This window comes from Bombina bombina, chromosome 1 (genome assembly GCF_027579735.1).
Source record: "Bombina bombina isolate aBomBom1 chromosome 1, aBomBom1.pri, whole genome shotgun sequence".
Lineage (NCBI taxonomy): Eukaryota > Metazoa > Chordata > Amphibia > Anura > Bombinatoridae > Bombina > Bombina bombina.
The window spans coordinates 1225973943-1225993008 of NC_069499.1; positions in this window are offsets into that span (position 1 = coordinate 1225973943).

A 19066-nucleotide genomic window follows, 5' to 3' on the forward strand; every position below is an offset into this window, starting at 1 on the left:
ATGGCTGTGTTTGTGAGTTATTTTGAGGGGACAGGAAATGTACACTGTTATACAGGCTGTACACTCACTACTTTACAGTGTAACATAGTATAATTTCTTTAGTGTTGTCACATGAAAAGATAAAATAAAGGGGGGCGGAGTTAACTGCCTAACTGAGTAGATGCAACATAGTGGAGCTCTGCAAAGAAAACCCTCTTAAATACTATATACCCTGACTAAAGATCCTGAAACTTGTCATTTCTGGTGCATTAACGTCCCCTTGATTGAGGGAATCTTTTATGGGACTTAGATACCTTTAAAAAAAAAGGGGAAAAAAAAGGTGCATCTGAACTCCCTGTGTGAACTGGCTCAAGGAGCCGGAGAGGCCCGTAAACAGTGCGAGCAGCACACAGAAGATACGCTGCTTAACAAGCTCGCCTGCCACCAACTGCAACTGTAGCCCAACACCGGAGGATTGGTGCCCCGACTCGGAGCTGATAGAGTACAGATCGCCTCATACTCCAGGCGACAACTCCAGGACCTAAGGGACGCCGCAACCTCCCCCTGCATACAACGCTGCTCGTGCCCCAACAGAAGCCGACAGAGACTTACCGGCCCACTGCTACTCTCGGGAGCCGTGTCCATACAGAGGGAAGGTGAAGAGCCGACATGGTAAGTGCCCTGAGGCATTAGCTGCTCATTCTGATCTTGTCTCCCTGGAACTCTGCCTAAATTGGTGCCGCGCCTGTCAGGGCATGCTGTGGGTAGCAAAACTGGCCATATAACCCCAGTGTCTGAGGCACCGGGGAGCAGAACTGTGAATAGAAAGGGCATTGTCACTGAAACACCTGTACTCCCCACATCCCTGCAGTCCCGGACCCTAGCATTGAGACTAACACTTGGGGCAAAATAAACTAAAAGTTTTAATGCCTGGCATAAGCACCTAATTGTGCCTGAGACAGCATTATCTATACGCTATACACTAGAGACAGTTAATGGCTGGACTATTGATGGGTGTCATTAGGCTTGCATCCTACATCAAGCTTCTCAAGCATTAGCCTGCACCAATAGCAACATACAGTGCCTGAGAAATCTGCTTCCTTTTTTTTTTTTATATATAAGAGGCAAAAACTTGCCTGAGAGAAGAGGGGCATTTACATACATATTCTGGGCCCGGGACAGGCCTTGCCACCTGGAGGCGCTTCTGCATTATGGCTTAGGCAAACTCAATCAATACTGCCCAGCAGCTGTGAATTTTAACCCCTCTCCCTACCATTTCCCACCTGATACTACAGGTGGGTCATATCCTCATCAACTTAGCCCACTTCGTCGAAAGGAGACACATCCCCTGGGGAGTGGGGTATATATTTAAAGTTGCAATAACCATACGCCTGGCTCTCAGAAATAGAGACTAAAACTCACACAGAGCACACACCTCAAGCAAGAGGGCCCTCTCTTTCCCACAGTTGACATAACTACCCATACAGGGCGAGGCTTCTGACCAACAGGCCCCTAGGCTAAGTAGCCATCACGAGGACATCTATCTTCACCTAAAAAGAAAAATCCATAACAGTATGTAACCAAACCCCAAGTGTTTTTGGCCCCTGTAGTATCATTAGCATATGTGAAATAAGCAGGCTCTCAACAGTAACACACATATACCAATAAGTAATCCCATGTCTCACAACAAAAGGATGTTGCAGGCCCACAAAAGAAAACAGAAACCCCAAGCCACGCCAAAAAGAACCGTTGTGGATAACTTCCAGCACCGAACTGGTGTAGCCCAGCCGAGATCAGAAGATGAATACTCAGATACCGGTAGTGCCTCAGGCACCCAGGCCAGATCAGTACTAAAGCAAAAAGCATTGCAAGTTCTGGGGACATCCAGCAGCTCTAATAACAATATGATAGAAGCCATCCACTCCTTATTAACCTCACATCATGATTCCCTGACCAAAAGATTCAACAGGTCCCATGTAGATTTAAAGAGAGATATTGGCCTCATAGGGGATCGAACAGATGCACTAGAGCGCAAACAGGAAGATCTAGCAATAGATAACACCAACCTACTTAGCTACTCCCAATACATAGCCACTCAAATTACGGATCTAGAACTGAAGCTGGCAGATCTGGAAGATAGATCGCGCAGTAACTATATACGCATTAAAGGCATTCTGGAGTCAGTTCTACCACAGGACCTAGAGAAGTATCTGCATGGACTATTTGAAGCAGTGTTGGGACCTGCAACATGTACTGAGGCTCTTATAGACAGAGTACACAGGGCTCTTAGAGCTCGATCAGCAGATGGTGGCCAGTCAAGAGATGTTATAGCAAGATTCCACTACTATACATACAGGGAAAGAATATTCAGAGCCTTAGTCAGAGATAAGCGTTTGCCTGAAGAATATGCCGGACTGCAAATTTACCCTGACCTTTCTACTCATACGCTGCAGATTCGCAGACATTTCCAACCCTTTACCAAAATACTGAGAGAGAGAGACTTAAAGAACAGGTGAGGGTTCCCAGTAAGACTCTTTATTACCAAAGATGGCCACCAATACATGGCCTCTACTCCACAACAGACACGTGAATTGCTCCAAAAATGGAACTTGCTCCCTACAGATAGAGAAGATCGCTCTCCTGATCCGGGAATGAATACTGGTCTGAGAGCGTCGGCTCCACCATGGAAGCCACTACCGCAAAGACTCTCTAGCACTGCTGGACAATCCAATGAGACCTTCAAGAAACACAGAGATCCTATTGGTCCACATCAGGATACAGACACATAGAGAGCCTGCTTACATATTCTACTCGCTGAACACTCTGAAAGAAGAAAATGACTCGCCACAGGAGGAAGTACTCCCCAATGCCTAAGGACTATCTTACAGGCTAAAAAGAATGAAGACAGGTGAGATCTAAGCAATCACACAATGTAGTTTGTTTATTTACTCATGTAATGGACACTTGCCATAGACTCTAAACATGTTTGTTTCCTGTTATTGCTCACATGTGTACTGTTAACTTATTGCACAGCACCATATATTTAAATAATTGGCCGATAGACTGTTTATTTGTCTGAGTAATAGACACTAGCTATAGCCTATGAACATGTTTGTTTCTTGTTATTGTTTACACGTGTATTGCTTTTTTACTGCACCAAATTATACACTTAGATAATTGAACGCTCACATGCTCACCTATTCTACTTCATCCAATACTTGCTTACAAGAGACATTGAGAATAGACCAAACCTGTTTCTGAATGCCTTTATTGAACATGTGACTGCCATTACCCTAGGGATTTCATCATGAGTAGGATATATACTATGACCGTACCACATTTTAATACCCTCCACAAAGCTTTGACCTATACTGAGATTGCTAGGGCACTCAATTTAGTTCCCTCACAGGTACCCTATGGGATGACTAGCTTGCCCTTACTGAGATCTTTAATTGCAAATCCCTGACTACCACGGTCTACGGACCCATAGTTAGCGACCCATAGGATAGCGAAAAGTGTCATATCCTCCAGAGACCCAACCCCCTTTGGCATACACTAACTGCTTGAGAGAAACCCCTGTAGGTCAGCGACCTAAATGGCTGCACTACAAAGAAAAAAAAAAAAAGTCCATGGCTACTACCTTAAACCCCCCTCCTAATCAGCCCACGTAAGACGGAACGTACATTCCACCACTAGTGAGGGCCTAACTATGCAGCACACGGGGTCTTATGCAAGGTACGATGGGTTAAATAATACCTAGTAAGGGAATGGTAGTTGTGACACCTTCCATTACTTACAGTTAAGTTGACTTGTACTGTTCAAGGTTCCTCCTGTTGAAATCAATGTTTATATAAAGAGGTTTACAGCATTGAATGTTATATCATATATGACATACATATTCAACACATATGTTTTTCAGGTTTTATTTTTCTTTTCTTTTTCTTTTCTCTTTTTAAATGATACTCCAGGCCGGCAGGGCCATGGACCCCTCTCCGCTTAGCTCCCCCCAATATATTAGTTGTGCCCCACTGGCATAGACCGGTTAATGCACTCATTGCGAAAGTGTACACTTACCACTTTTAACCAGTCATAGAAGTTCCTTTTCGTTTATATGTAATATCTCTCATTCTAAAATATACCACGCACTCCTAGCCCTTATCGTGCAAGACCAGACCCCTGTATTTGGCTGCTAGATTGACTCCTTGCCCCAAGTAGCCCAGACAGCCTTACCACCACTCTCTCATAATGATCCCCATACGCATAGCTACACTGAACGTGCAAGGCTTAAATTCTCCCACTAAGAGAAACTATTGCAGCGTTATACCCTAGCACACAAAGTGCATATTATGTTCCTGCAAGAAACTCATTGGATGGGGGAGCCCCGGATCTCTGGGATCTCCTGGCACTACCCATTGTGTGAAACTGCCTCCAACCCAGAAGGCAAAAATAAAGGAGTTGCCATCTTGATCAGTAGAGACTTGTCATTTAAAATGGAATATGTTGAAAGAGACAGTGAAGGCAGATTTCTGATACTTATCTGTTCGCTCAATGATTCACTGTTCACACTAGTCTCGCTGTACGCACCTAATTCCAAACAGATCCCATTCCTCCGTAAGCTCTTAGCGCACATAGACCAGATTAAAAGGGGACACCTAATCATAGGGGGAGACTTCAACATGGTTTGGGACCCAGCCACTAGCAAACAGTACTCTACTGCGATACGCTCTGACAGAAACACCTCCAACGCCTTTCGGAATCTCATATACCAACACAACCTTTACGACACCTGGAGGTGCTTGGCAACCTCAGTAAAAGACTTTACACACCACTCAAAGGCCCATACTCCAGATTGGATTATATATTCTGTTACTCGTGGTCTTTGGACCAATTTGTTAACCCTAACATTAGACCATGCACGTGGTCAGACTATGATATTGTCTACTTAGACTTTACTAAGTTGCAAGCCCTCACTAATAGACCCCCATGGAGACTCCCTGAGTAATGGCTGTCTGATGAGTTTCTATCACAAAATGATTCAGGACTTACTGACATCAATATGGTTTGGGCCGCCCTTAAAGCATACCTACGTGGACACTTTATTAAAAAAACGGCCAGACTACGTAAAGAGAGTGGCCAGCCCTTAGCAAAATTGTATGGAGATCTCCGTACCCTAGAACAGACGAAGAAAACAAGCCCAAACGCTCAAGTAGCCCTCCAAATCGGACTTATTAGAGAAGAAATCTCCAAGAGAGATTTGCCACGGGTTCAGGAGAATCTACATAAGCTCAAACAGCTATACTACCACAAAGGAAATAGGGCAGACAAACTTTTGGCTAACAAGCTCCGCAAGTGCACGCTGCAGAAAAGGATACTGTGCATTGCAACACGCAATGGTGTGGTACACTCTCCCAAAGAAATAGGCGCTGCATCTGCTAATTACTATTCTTCCCTATACAATATTGAGAATTCGAAAGCAGCTGGCAAATCTGAACATAGCAATATCTTCAGATTTTTAGAAAGACTGCCTGTGCCCACCCTACCTGAGGAATCTAGGGTCGAGTTGGAACAACAGTTTATGCTAGCGGAGATCAAAGTAGCTATAAATGACCTAGCACCCCACAAGGCCCCGGACCAGATGGGTTTACGGTAATGTTTCATCGTGCGCTCAGACCGATCATAACCCCGGTGTTACTCCGGCTGTTTCAGAATGCGGCGACTAAAGGCGCTTTTCTGGTGGAATTTCTAGAAGCAAACATCACCACAATCCATAAAGAGGGCAAAGACCCACTTCTGTGCTCCAGCTACAGGCCCATCTTACTTATTACTGTAGATGCCAAAATCTATGCTAAAATACTAGCAAATAGACTAAGGAAGCACCTACAGACAATTATACACTTAGACCAAGTGGGCTTTGTCCAGGGGAGACAGGGTACCGACAATACTCTGCGCCTCTTAAATATTTTCTCGGAAGCCATGGAGATGGGACTCCCTATACCCTGTCACAAGATGCCGAGAAGGCCTTTGGCAGGGTGGGGTGGGATTACTCATTCCAAACCCTGTCAGCGTTCGGTATACTGGACCCTTTCATCACGGAGACCAGAGCACTGTATTCAGCCCCAACCGCAGTTGTTAGGGGAGTGGGATTCTGCTCTCCTAAAATCACAATCAGCAACGGAACCAGGCAGGGATACCCTCTCTCCCCACTGCTATTCGTCCTAGCTATTGAACCCCTAGCAATCGCAATTAGAGAGTCGACACTGATTCATGGAGTGCAGATGCATGATACCCCCCAAAAGCTTGCACTATTTGCCGACGATCTTACGGTCTTCCTTTCAGACCCGGTAGATTCTCTCCCCCCGCTGATGGCCCTTTTCAAGCAATTTGGGGACATTTCCCATTACAAATTGAATGTGACCAAAACGGATGCCTACTCCATTAATATCCCACAAAATGAAAGGGATGAGAGTCAGCTTGTCTATTCCTTCAAGTGGTCCTGCAAAGGAATCCGCCACTTGGGAATCTTCCTTTCCCATAAAAAGTCTGTGGTGATCAAGGAAAATTTTGAAACGCTTCTAACGACCGTCACTTCGGAGATTAATTCTAAGAGATATTGTGATATATCTTGGATGGGCAGAATAGCGGCTCTTAAAATGATGATCTTACCAAAGCTCACCTATCTATTCCGCTGTATCCCGATGCCAGTTCCAGGTACGCTGATAAGGAAGTTCCAGACCTTCTTTAACTCGTATACGTGGCATGACAAAAGGCCCCGGGTGGCTGCGCATATTTTGCAAAATCCGATAGAGAAAGGAGGCCTTGGCCTTCCTAGCATCAGAAAATATTATGAAGCGGCAATGCTAACCCATGCCACAGCATGGGCTAAAGATCTCCCCCCAACAAGATGGAGAGAACTAGAGCAGGCATCACTCCCAGCAAACATTTATCTAGAAGATCTGCTTTGGTTACCCCTACATTGGCAAGCCAAAGTTCACGTCGCAAACAACATAGTGAAAGGGTGTTGAGACACCTGAACTAAACTGAGACGCAATAAATTAGTGGCCCCACACCCCTTACCAATACACCTAATAAGGGGTCTCCTAGTGGGACTACTTAACACAAAACTTAATGCATGGGCCACTACGGGTATAAACACTGTGAGAGACTTTTACAGTAATGGACAGTTACGAGCACACAGAGACATGTTGGACCTTCCTACACTGACCCCTAAACACCAATTTGACTTACTGAGACTTCGTACCCTAATGAGATCTTGGGGCTTTTTAGATGAATCATTGAGAAACCTGACCATTTGGGAGATACGGTGGATAACCAACACCCAACAACATAAACCCCTCACAGTACACTATCATTGTCTCATAGAGGAAGAGACTACTCCAAAAACAGTCCATATGGATACCTGGGAGAGAGAGTTACAAGTTACATTTCCGCCAGATGCCTGGGACAAAGCCATTAGTTTAACGAAAAAGGCAACCCATTGTGTCACTCTTTATGAGTTATATTTCAAAGTAATCACCAGATGGCACTTAGTACCCACAAAATTACACAGACTTTTTCCAGAGCATTCACAGCTGTGTTGGAGGGGGTGCGGAGAGCATGTTTGGTGGACCTGTCCTAAATTGACAACTTATTGGTAGAGAGTAGAAAAGATTTGTACAGACTTGGAACTAACTCCAACTTTGAGCCCATCCCTAGCCATATTACATCTAGGTATAGACAAACTCCCCAAAACCAAGCAAAATCTTCTGATCTATATTCTCATCTCTGCTAAATTGCTCGTAGCTAGGAATTGGAAAAAGAGTCAACCCCCCAGGTTACAGAGCGTAATTGAGAGCGTGAACTATATTAAAAATATGGAAAATTACGCTGCTAGGGAGAGAGGACAACTGAACAATCATTGCGCAATTTGGGAACTCTGGGAATCCATGCTGGCCCACCTAACCCCTAATAGTAGAACCTAAATGCTTGAGGGTGGGAAGAGAGATAGGAACGCATCCCCTCCAGCTACCTTAACCCCTAACCCCCTTATTCACTACTTGCCCCTGCACCTACCTAGAAGCTAAGATAGTAGCCCAGTGCCCTAACTAGCAGATAGCAAGCGGAGATGGGTCGGAAGACCCCCTATGCCAATGGGAGTCTGAGCTGCAACATAATGAGTAATACCATGATATTTGATTACTTCCACTGACTGGTTTGTTACCCTAAGGATAACACCTTTGTAGAATTATGATATATGTTTGTTTACCCCTGAGAGTTCATTGTATATGCAAACGGTGACCTCTGTAAAAACGAGGACTCCCTCACAGGGAGAAGCTTTCATTCTCATTTATTGACTGCAATTATAGAACCCTGCACATATGAATGTACCTTTCATGCTTTGTTGAATATAGATTCTGTTTATATCCATGTTTGAGAAAGGTTGTATGTTAAAAATATGTCCTCAATAAAAAAATGTTTCTTTAAAAAAAAAAAAAAAAGATAGAATAAAATATTTACAAAAATGTGAGGGCTGTACTCACTTTTGTGAGATACTGAAATTGTTACTTAATAAATGCAGATGCATTGATCATAGTGGAGTTGAACAATTGTGATGAGGGGCGAGGTACAACTCGTTATGAATTCCATAAATGGAAATTTGCAATTTTGCAGCAAGATTTTTTCCTGCAAGATATTTGTTTCATGAACAGGTTTTACTGAATGCCAGCCATTGTTTAAAATCGTGAACAAAACTTTATTAACTAGACAAAGGAGTCTTATATAGATGTAAATAAAAAAAAATAAATAAAATATTTTAACTATATCTGCCTGTCTATTGCAGTGGAGTCTATCACAGTTAAATGTGGCATGTGCAAAACACGTCTGTACTTCCAAATTAATTAATCTATATCATACATAAAAAGAGAGTTATGTAAACATGTTAACAAATATAAATTTACATAAATGAGACTTGTGTTCCGCAGAGATATCTGGATTTCTACAAGAAGTTGTACTGAGAATCACACACAGTTGTCACTTAATACATGTGCACATTACCATGCTGCAGGTAGGGTTGCCAGGTGTCCAGTATTTAATTGGTCAGTCCAGTATTTTAGCATTCTGTCCGGTAAAATATTCACAAAAATACACTTAAATGTCCTGTTTTCTTTCCTAAGATATGGAAAGTCCACAATGTCATTCAATTACTAGTGGGGATATCACTCCTGACCAGCAGTAAGAGGCAAAGAGCACCACAGCAAAGCTGTTAGGTGTCACTTCCCTACTCATAATCACCAGTCATTCTCTTTGCCTCTGTCAATGAGGACATAGTATCTCAGGGTTACAAAATAGAATTCAAAACGTTCCCTCCCATGGGCAGATTCCACCTCTCAAGATTATCTGCAGACCAGGTAAAGAGAGAGGCATTCTTAAACTGTGTTCAGGACCTTTCCTCCCTGGGAGTGATTGTTCCAGTTCCAGTAAAGGAACAGGGTCTAGAATTCTTTTCAAATCTGTTCGTGGTGCCCAAAAAAGAGGGAACTTTTGACCCATTTTTAGACCTATAGGGCGTCAACAAGTTTCTAAGGGTACCGTTCTTTAAAATGGAAACCATTTGTTCCATTCTTTCTTTGGTCCAAGAGGGTCAGTTCATGATGACCATAGACCTGAAGGACGTGTATCTTCATGTTCCCATCCACAGGGAAATTCCTGAGATTCGCCTTTCTAGACAAACACTTTCAGTTTGTGGCTCTTCCATTTGGCCTTGCCACAGCTCCCAGAATTTTCCCAAATGTTCTGGGGGCTCTCTTGACAGTGATCAGGTCTTGGGAAATTGCAGTGGCGCCATTCCTGGATGACATATTGGTTCAGACGCCATCTTTTCAGCAAGCAAACTCTCATACAGAGAACTTGTTGTCTTTTCTACATTCCCACGGTTGGAAAGGGAATCTGGAAAAGAGTTCCCTTGTTCCAGCTACAAGGGTGGTTTTCTTAGGGAAAATAATAGATTCCCTATCTATAAAATAAATTCTGAAAGAGGTCAGAAAATGCAGAATTCTCTCTTCTTGCCGCTCTCTACATTCTACTTTTCGGCCATCAGTGATACGATGTATGAAGGTAATTGTTCTGATGGTCACTTCCATGGACATCATTCCCTTTACTCGATTCCATTTAAGAGCTCTGCAATTATGCATGCTCAGACAATGGAATGTAGACCATTCGGATCTGTCTCAGATGATAGATCTAGACCAGTCGACAAGAGATTCTTTCCTGTGGTGACTTTTTTAGGACCATCTGTCTCATGGCACATGCTTCCGGTGACCTTCCTGGGTGATTGTGATCACGGACGCCAGTCTGCTAGGCTGGGGAGCAGCCTGGGACTCGTTAAAGGCACAGGGACTATGGACTTGGGAGGAGTCTGCTTTCCCCATAAACTTCTTGGAATTGAGAGCGATTTACAATGCTCTGATGGCTTGGCCTCATTTGTCCTTAGCCTGGTTTATCAGGTTTCATTCGGACAACCTCAGTGGCTTACATCAACCAACAGGGAGGAACTTGGAGTTCCATAGCCATGAAGGAGGTGAGATGGATTATTCAGTGGGCGGAAGCTCACAATTGTTGTCTATCTACCATCCTGGAGTGGAAAACTGGGAAGCAGATTTCCTGAGCAGACAGACATTTCATCCCGGGGAGTGGGTTCTCCTTCCGTAGGTGTTCTCCAGGTTAACCCTCAAATGGGGGTGCCAGAGTTGGATCTGATGGCATCTTGGCAGAATGCCAAGCTTCCAAGGTACGGTTCAAGGTCAAGAATTCTTCAGGGCACTCTGATAGATGCTCTGGCGGTTCCTTGGGATTTTGGTCTAGCATACCTGTTTCCTCCGTTTGTGCTCCTTCCATGAGTTTTTGTTCGTAAAAAACAGGAGAGAGCATCAGTAATTCTAATAGCTCCTGCATGGCCTCGTAGGATCTGGTATGCAAACCTAGTGAAGATGTTATCTCGGCCACCTTGGAGGTTGCCTTTGAGGAAGGACCTTCTAACTCAGTGTCCATTCCTCCATCCAAATCTCAATTATCTGAAGCTGAGTGCTTGGAGATTGAATGCTTAGTTCTGTCTAAGCGTGGATTTTCTGAGTCGGTCATTGAGATCATCATCCAGGCTCACAAGCCTGTTACTCGAAAAATTTACCATAAAGTATTATTATTATTATTATTATTATCGGTTATTTGTAGAGTGCCAACAGATTCCGCAGCGCTAATAAGGTATGGCATAAATACCTTTATTGGTGTGAATCTAAGGGCTACTCTTGGAGTAGGGTCAGGATTCCTAAAATGTTATCTTTTCTCAAGGAATGGCTGGAGAAAGGGTTGTCAGTCAGTTCTCTGAAAAATCAGATTTCTGCATTATCTATTTTGTTACACAAGCGTTTGACAGATGTGCCAGATGTTCAATCTTTTTGTCAGGCCCTGGTCAGAATCAGGCCTGTGTTTAAACCTGTTGCTCCTCCTTGGAGCCTTAATCCTGTTCTTAAAGTTTTGAAGCAGGCTCCGTTTGAATTCCATAAATATTAAGTTGCTATCTTGGAAGGTTTTGTTTCTTATTGCTATCTCTTCTGCTCGGAGAGTTTCGGAACTCTCGTCTTTGCAATGTGATTCGCCTTACTTTATCTTTCATGCGGAAAGGGCGGTTCTTCGTACTAAATTGGGGTTTCTTCCTAAAGTGGTTTCAGATAAAAATATTAATAAGGAAATAGTTGTTCCTTCTTCTCTGTCCCAATCCTTCTTCTCATAAAGAATGTCTGTTGCACAGCTTGGATGTTGTGCATGCTCTAAAATTCTACCTACAGGCGACTAAGGATTTTCGACAGTCCTCTGCCCTGTTTGTTTGTTTTTCAGGAAAGTGCAAGGGTCAACAGGCTACTGCTACTTTTCTTTCCCTCTGGTTGAGAAGTATAAATAATTTTGCTTATGAGACTGCTGGACAGCAGCCTCCTGAGAGAATTACAGCTCTTACCACTAGGGCTGTCTCTTCTTCTTGGGCTTTCAAAAATGATGCTTCTGTGGAACAGATTTGCAAGGCTGCAACTTGTTCCTCACTGCATATTTTTTCCAAATTTTCCAAATTTGATAATTTTGCCTCGGCTGAGGCCTCTTTTGGGAGAAAGGTTCTTTAAGCGGTGCTGCCTTCTGTTTAGGTCTGCCTGCCTTGTTCTCCCTCCTAGTTCATTCTGTCTCCTCTAGCTTGGGTATTAGTTCCCACTAGTAATTGAATGACGTTGTGGACTCTCCATATCTTAGGAAAGAAAACAAACTTTATGCTTACCTGATAAATGTATTTCTTTCCAGATATGGAGAGTCCACGACCCCACCCTTTATTAAGACAATTATTTTGACTAAACCTTAGGCACCTCTACACCTTTGTGTTATTCCTTTTCCATTTCCCTTCAGTCGAATGACTGGGGATTATGGGTAGGGGAGTGACACTTAACAGCTTTGCTGTGGTGTTCTTTGCCTCTTCCTGCTGGCCAGGAGTGATATTCCCACTAGTAATTGAATGACTTTGTGGACTCTCCATATCCGGAAAGAAAGAAATTTATCAGGTAAGCATAAATTTAGCTTTTTTTAATTCACCTTTATGACATCCTGTTCCTCAATACATTACATATATAAAGCAAAAAGAAGTGAGAGGCAATTAAGGGGTCAAATCACTTCTATTTATATGTGTTACAGGTAACCAAAGATGTAAAATTATTCACCTAGATTAACCGCAAAAAAGTGAGTGAAGAGCAAAATTTTGCTCCATATCTCACCTCAATACCAGTGCTGCTTATGTTAGCGGTAAGCAGGTAAAACGTGCTTGTGCACGATTTCCCCATAGGAATCAATGGGGGAGAGCCGGCTGAAAAAAACCCTGCAAAAAAGCAGCATAAAGCTCCTAACGCAGCCCCATTGATTCCTATGGGGAAATACTTTTTATGTCTACACCTAACACCTTAACATGAACCCCGAGTCTAAACACCCCTAATATTACACTTATTAAGCCCTAATCTGCCACCCCCGACATCGCCGACACCTGCATTATATTATTAACCACTAATCTGCCGCTCCAGACACCGCCGCCACCTAAATTATAGTTATGAACCCCTAATCTGCTGCCCCCAACATCGCCAAACCCTACATTATATTTATTAGCCCCTAATCTGCCGCCCCAATGTTGCCGCAACCTAACTACATTTATTAACCCCTAATCTGCCGCCCCCAACGTCGCCACCACTATAATAAAGTTATTAACCCTTAAACCTAAGTCTAACCCTAACCCTACATACAAAGTTGCCTGTAAAATAAAAATAAACTATTAGTTATATTGTAGCTAGCTTAGCGTTTATTTTACAGGTATTTAGTTTTATTTTAGTTTTATTTTAACTAGGTACAACAGTTATTAAATAGTTATTAACTATTTAATAACTACCTAGTTAAAATAAAGACAAATTTACCTGTAAAATAAAACCTAACCTAAGTTACACTAACACTTAACACTACACTATAATTAAATAAATTAACTAAATTAAATACAATTAATTACTATTAAATAAAATTATCTAAAGTACGAAAGAAAATTATCTAAAGTACGAAATTACAGAAAATTATAAAATAATTACAAGATTTTTAAACTAATTACACCTACTCGAATCCCCCTAACAAAATAAAAAAGCCCCCCAAAATAAAAAAGCCCTACCCTACACTAAATTACAAATAGCCCTTAAAAGGGCCATTTGCGGGGCATTGCCCCAAAGTAATCAGCTCTTTTACCTATAAACGAAAAGTACAAATACCCCCCAACATTAAAACCCACCACCCACACAACCAACACTACTCTAAAAAACCCCAATCCCCCCTTGAAAAAACCTATTACTAACCCCTTGAAGATCACCCTACCATGAGACGTCTTCACCCAACCGGCAGAAGTGGTCCTCCAGAAGGGCAGAAGTTTTTTACCAAGCCGGGCAGAATAGGTCCTCCAGTCGGGCAGAAGTCTTCATCCAGACGGCATCGTCTATCTTCATCCATCCGGCGCGGAGCGGGTCCATCTTCAAAACATCCGACGTGGAGCATCCTCTTCATCCGGAATCTTCTTACTAAATGATGGTACCTTTAAGTGACATCATCCAAGATGGCGTTTCTTCAATTCCGATTGGCTGATAGAATTCTATCAACCAATTGGAATTAAGGTAGAAAAAATCCAATCAGCCAATAGGATTGAGCTGGCATTCTATTGGTTGTTCAAATCAGCCAATAGAATGCAAGCTCAATCCTGAAGGAAAACAAAATGTATTTCTCACAAGTTAAAACATGGCACATGATAATTTAATCAACTTTAAATTTTAGGGCTGAATTTGACACAAGTGACATTAGTGATTCACAGTTAAAGATACATGAGAGTCAAAATGAAACTTTTATGATTCAGATGGAGCATGACATTTTAAGAGTTTTTTTTTCCAAATTAAAGGGACACTGAACCGAAATGTTTTATTTCATGATTCAGATAGAGCATGTAATTTTAAACAACTTTCTAATTCACTTTTATTATCATTTTTTCTTCGTTCTCTTGCTATTTTTATTTGAAAAAAGAAGGCATCTCAGCTAAGGAGCCAGCAAATTTTGGTTCAGCCATGGACAGCACTTGATTATTGGTGCTGTCCAATCAGCAAGGACAACCCAGGTTGTTCACCAAAAATGGGCCGGCATCTAAACTTACATTCTTGCTTTTCAAATAAACATACCAAGAGAATGAAGAAAATTTGATAATAGGAGTAAATTAGAAAGTTGGTTAAAATTGCATGCTTTATCTGAATCACGAAAGAAAAAATTTGGGTTCAGTGTCCCTTTAATTCTAAAATCTAATGTATTTTGTTCCCTTGTATCCTATATTGGAAAGCAACTGAATAGCAACAATAAACTACTGGGAGCTAGCTGGTGATATGCCTTTTGCCATTGGCTCACCAGATGTCTTCAGCTAGGTCTTAGTATTGTATTGCTGTAGCTGACTTTAACTATGGAGTTAATCACAATCTATCGGGATTTGCACCTAAATTGTTTTTTTGTTTTTGTTTGTTAAGTTTCCCAAGTTATCACAGTGTGTTAAAAATGTTGAAAGCAGATTGTGCCTTCAAGTGGAGTGCTAAATTATCAAGCAAGATAATTAGCCAGACATTAAGGTTGAAAATAGCACTCATAAAATTAACCAGAGATCAGATCTTCAGTTAATTTTATAAATATGCCCCCAAAATACAATCTAGTGTAGTTTATTAAAAAATAAACACCTAGATTACAAGTTTTGCATTTGTGTTTTAACGCTGAAAAATGGCCATTTCAGCATTGAAACAGCAACACAGCCATTACGAGTCTTGTCGGGATAGCTGTACCGCAAACCTTTTAGCCTGTAACGCAACGTCAGTCCCGCACTTGAAAAAATTACGTTTTTCATGGAATTCCCATAGCGTTGCCATTACGAGTTTTGCGGTGAGGCTCAAAAGCTTGCATTACACCCTATAACGACAAGTTCCGTACCGCCATCTGAGAGTAGTAGTTATGAGTTTTACACAACAAAACTGTTACATAAAACTCCTAACTAAAGTGTTACAAAGTTCACTAACACCCATAAACTACCTATTAACCCCTATTCTGCTGCCCTCCTGCATCGAAAAATACTATATTAAAGTTATTAACCCATAATCTGCCGCTCCCGACATCGCCGCCACTAATAAAAATTATTAACCCCTATTCTGCCGCTCCCCAACATCGTTGCCACTATACTAGTTATTAACCTCTATTCCCCCGCACCCCAACTTTGCCCACACTATAATAAATATATTAACCCCTATTCCGCCGCTCCCCTACATCGCCGCCACTAAATAAAGTTATTAACCCCTAAACCTCTGGCCTCCCACATCACTACCACTAAATAAACCTATTAACCCTTAAACTGCCAGCCACCCACATCACCAAAAACTAAATTAAACTATTAACCCCTAAACCTAACAACCCCCTAACTTTAAATTAAAATTACAAGATCCCTATCTTAAAATAAATAAAAACTTACCTGTGAAATAAAAAAAAACTAAGTTTAAGCTATAAATAAATCTCAATGTATCCTTCCTGGTAAAATATTTTATAAATAAATAAATAAAATAAAACTAACATTACTATTATACTAAAATTAAAATAACTACAAATTAAATTTATTAAATTACACATTAAAAAACCTAACCCTACTAAAAAAATTAAATATACAGTTAAAAAAACAAACAAATACTAAATTACAAAAAATAAAAAAATACTAAATTACAAAAAAATAACAAACAAAATTATCCAAAATAAAAACAATTACACCTAATCTAATAGCCCTATCAAAAAAAAAAAAACCTAGCCTACAATAAACTACCAATAGCCCTTAAAAGGGCCTTTTGTAGGGCATTGGCCTAAGGAAATCAGCTCTTTTCCCTGTAAAAAAATACAAAGACTCCCGCAACAGTAAAACCCACCACCCAACCAACCCCCAAAATAAAAAACCTAACTCTAAAAAAGGACCTCTTCGAGGCCTCCATTACATATGCAGCGTCGCCCGCAAAAGCCAGCGACGCCAGATTTTACGCGATTTTGGTATTACATATACGGCGTAGCATACAAGTTACGCACGTATATTTCACCCGTCGCTCGCAATTATTACTCCCATAGGCTAACATGGGACTGCGTCGTAAATCGGTATCCAATATCTAGCACAAGGCCTTACGTGGCGAAAATGGAGAAATCTTACTCCATTTTTACCTCGCCATAAAAGGCAGCCATAGCAGGCTTTGAGCTGAGTATGGGAGCACCGTAACTACCGAAAATGCCTGCAAAAATAAACTAACACCTAAAGCATGTCTATCTACCTGTCAACTGCAATCCCCCACCGCAATAACTAATAAAGTCTATTAACCCCTATATACGCCATCAAACCCACACCGCAAGTAATAACTAAATTATTAACCTCTAAATCTGCCAACCCCAACATCGCAAATTACCTCTTAAAACTATTAACCCTTAATCCGCCATTAACCCACAACGCAATAAACCTATTCAAGTATTAAACCACCATAAACTAAACCGCCATAGCCCACATAGCCTATTAAATGTATTAATCCCTAATCTGCCGCCGCCAATGTCGCTGCCACTATAATAATGTTATTAACCCCTAAACCTAAGTCTAACCCTAACCCTAAAACCCCCTAACTTAAATATTATTTAAATAAATCTAAATAAATTTACTAATATTAACTAAATTATTCCTATTTAAAACTAAATACTTACCTATAAAATAAACCCTAAGATAGCTACAATATAATTAATAATTACATTGTAGCTATTTTAGGATTTATTTTTATTTTACAGGCAACTTTGTATTTATTTTAACTAGGTACAATAGTTATTAGATAGTTATTAACTATTTAATAGCTACCTAGTTAAAATAAATACAAATGTACCTGTAAAATAAATCCTAACCTAAGTTACAATTACACCTAACACTACACTATCATTAAATAAATTAAATATATTAACTACAATTACCTAAAATTAAATACAATAAAATAAAATAAACTAAAGTACAAAAAACCCCACTAAATTACAGAAAATAAAAAAAAATTAAAAGAAGTTTAAACTAATTACACCTAATCTAAGCCCCCTAATAAAACATAAAAGCCCCCCCAAAATAATAAAATTCCCTACCCTATACTAAATTACAAATAGCCCTTAAAAGGTCTTTTTGAGGGGCATTGCCCCAAAGTAATCAGCTCTTTTACCTGTAAAAAAAGAAATACAACCCCCCAACATTAAAACCCACCTCCCACACACCCAACCTTACTCTAAAACCCACCCAATCCCCCCTTAAAAAAGCCTAACACTAACCCCTTGAAGATCACCCTACCTTGAGCCGTCTTCACATGGTAGTTTATTATAGACTAGTCCTAAAGCCTGTGTACATGGGCCAATTTTTTTGAGTACCACGGTTCCAACCCTTGCTCAATCTCTCTCCCCCTCTCTTTTGCGCTTTCTCTCTCTCTCCCCTCTCTTTTGAGCTCTCTCTCTCCCCCCTATTTTGTGCTCTCTCTCCCCCCTTTTTTGCTCTCTCCCCACTCTTTTGTTCTCTCTCTCCCCCCTGTTTTGCTCGCTTTCTCTCTCTCTTCCCCCCTCTTCTGCTCTCTCCCCCTCTTTTGCTCTCTCCCCCTCTTTTGCTCTCTCTCCCCTATTTTGCTCTCTCTATCCCCTATTTTGCTATCTCTCCCCCCTCTTTTGCTCCCCCCCCCTCTTTTACTCTCAATCTCCCCCCTATTTTGCTCTCTCTCTCTCCCCCTCTTTTGCGCTCTCTCTCCCCCCTCTTTTGCTCTCTCTCCCCCTCTCTTTTGCGCTCTCTACCCCCTCTCTTTTGCGCTCTCTCCCCCTCTCTTTTGTGCTCTCTCCCTCCCTCTTTTGCTCTCTCTCTCTCTCTCTCCCCCTTCTCTTTTGCGCTCTCTCTCTCCACCTCTCTTTTGAGCTCTCTCCCCCCTCTCTTTTGAGCTCTCTCTCTCCCTCTCTTTTGCGCTCTCTCCCCCCTCTCTTTTGAGCTCTCTCTCTCCCCCCTCTTTTGCTCTCTCCCCCTATTTTGCTCTCTCTCTTTCGCCCTCTATTGCGCTCTCTATCCTCCTCTCTTTTGCTCTCTCTCCCCCCCTTTCTTTTGCGCTCTCTCCCCCTCTCTTTTGTGCTCTCTCCCTCCCTCTTTTGCACTCTCCCCCTCTTTTGCGCTCTCTCTCCCCCTTCTCTTTTGCGCTCTCTCTCTCCCCCTCTCTTTTGAGCTCTCTCCCCCCTCTCTTTTGAGCTCTCTCTCTCCCTCTCTTTTGCGCTCCCTCCCCCCTCTCTTTTGAGCTCTCTATCTCCCCCTTCTCTTTTGAAGTCTCTCTCCCCCCTCTCTTTTGAACTCTCTCTCCCCCCTCTCTTTTGAGCTCTCTCTCTCTCCCTCTCTTTTGCGCTCTCTCTCTCCCCCCTTTCTTTTGAGCTCTCTCTGCCCCTCTTTTGTGCTCTC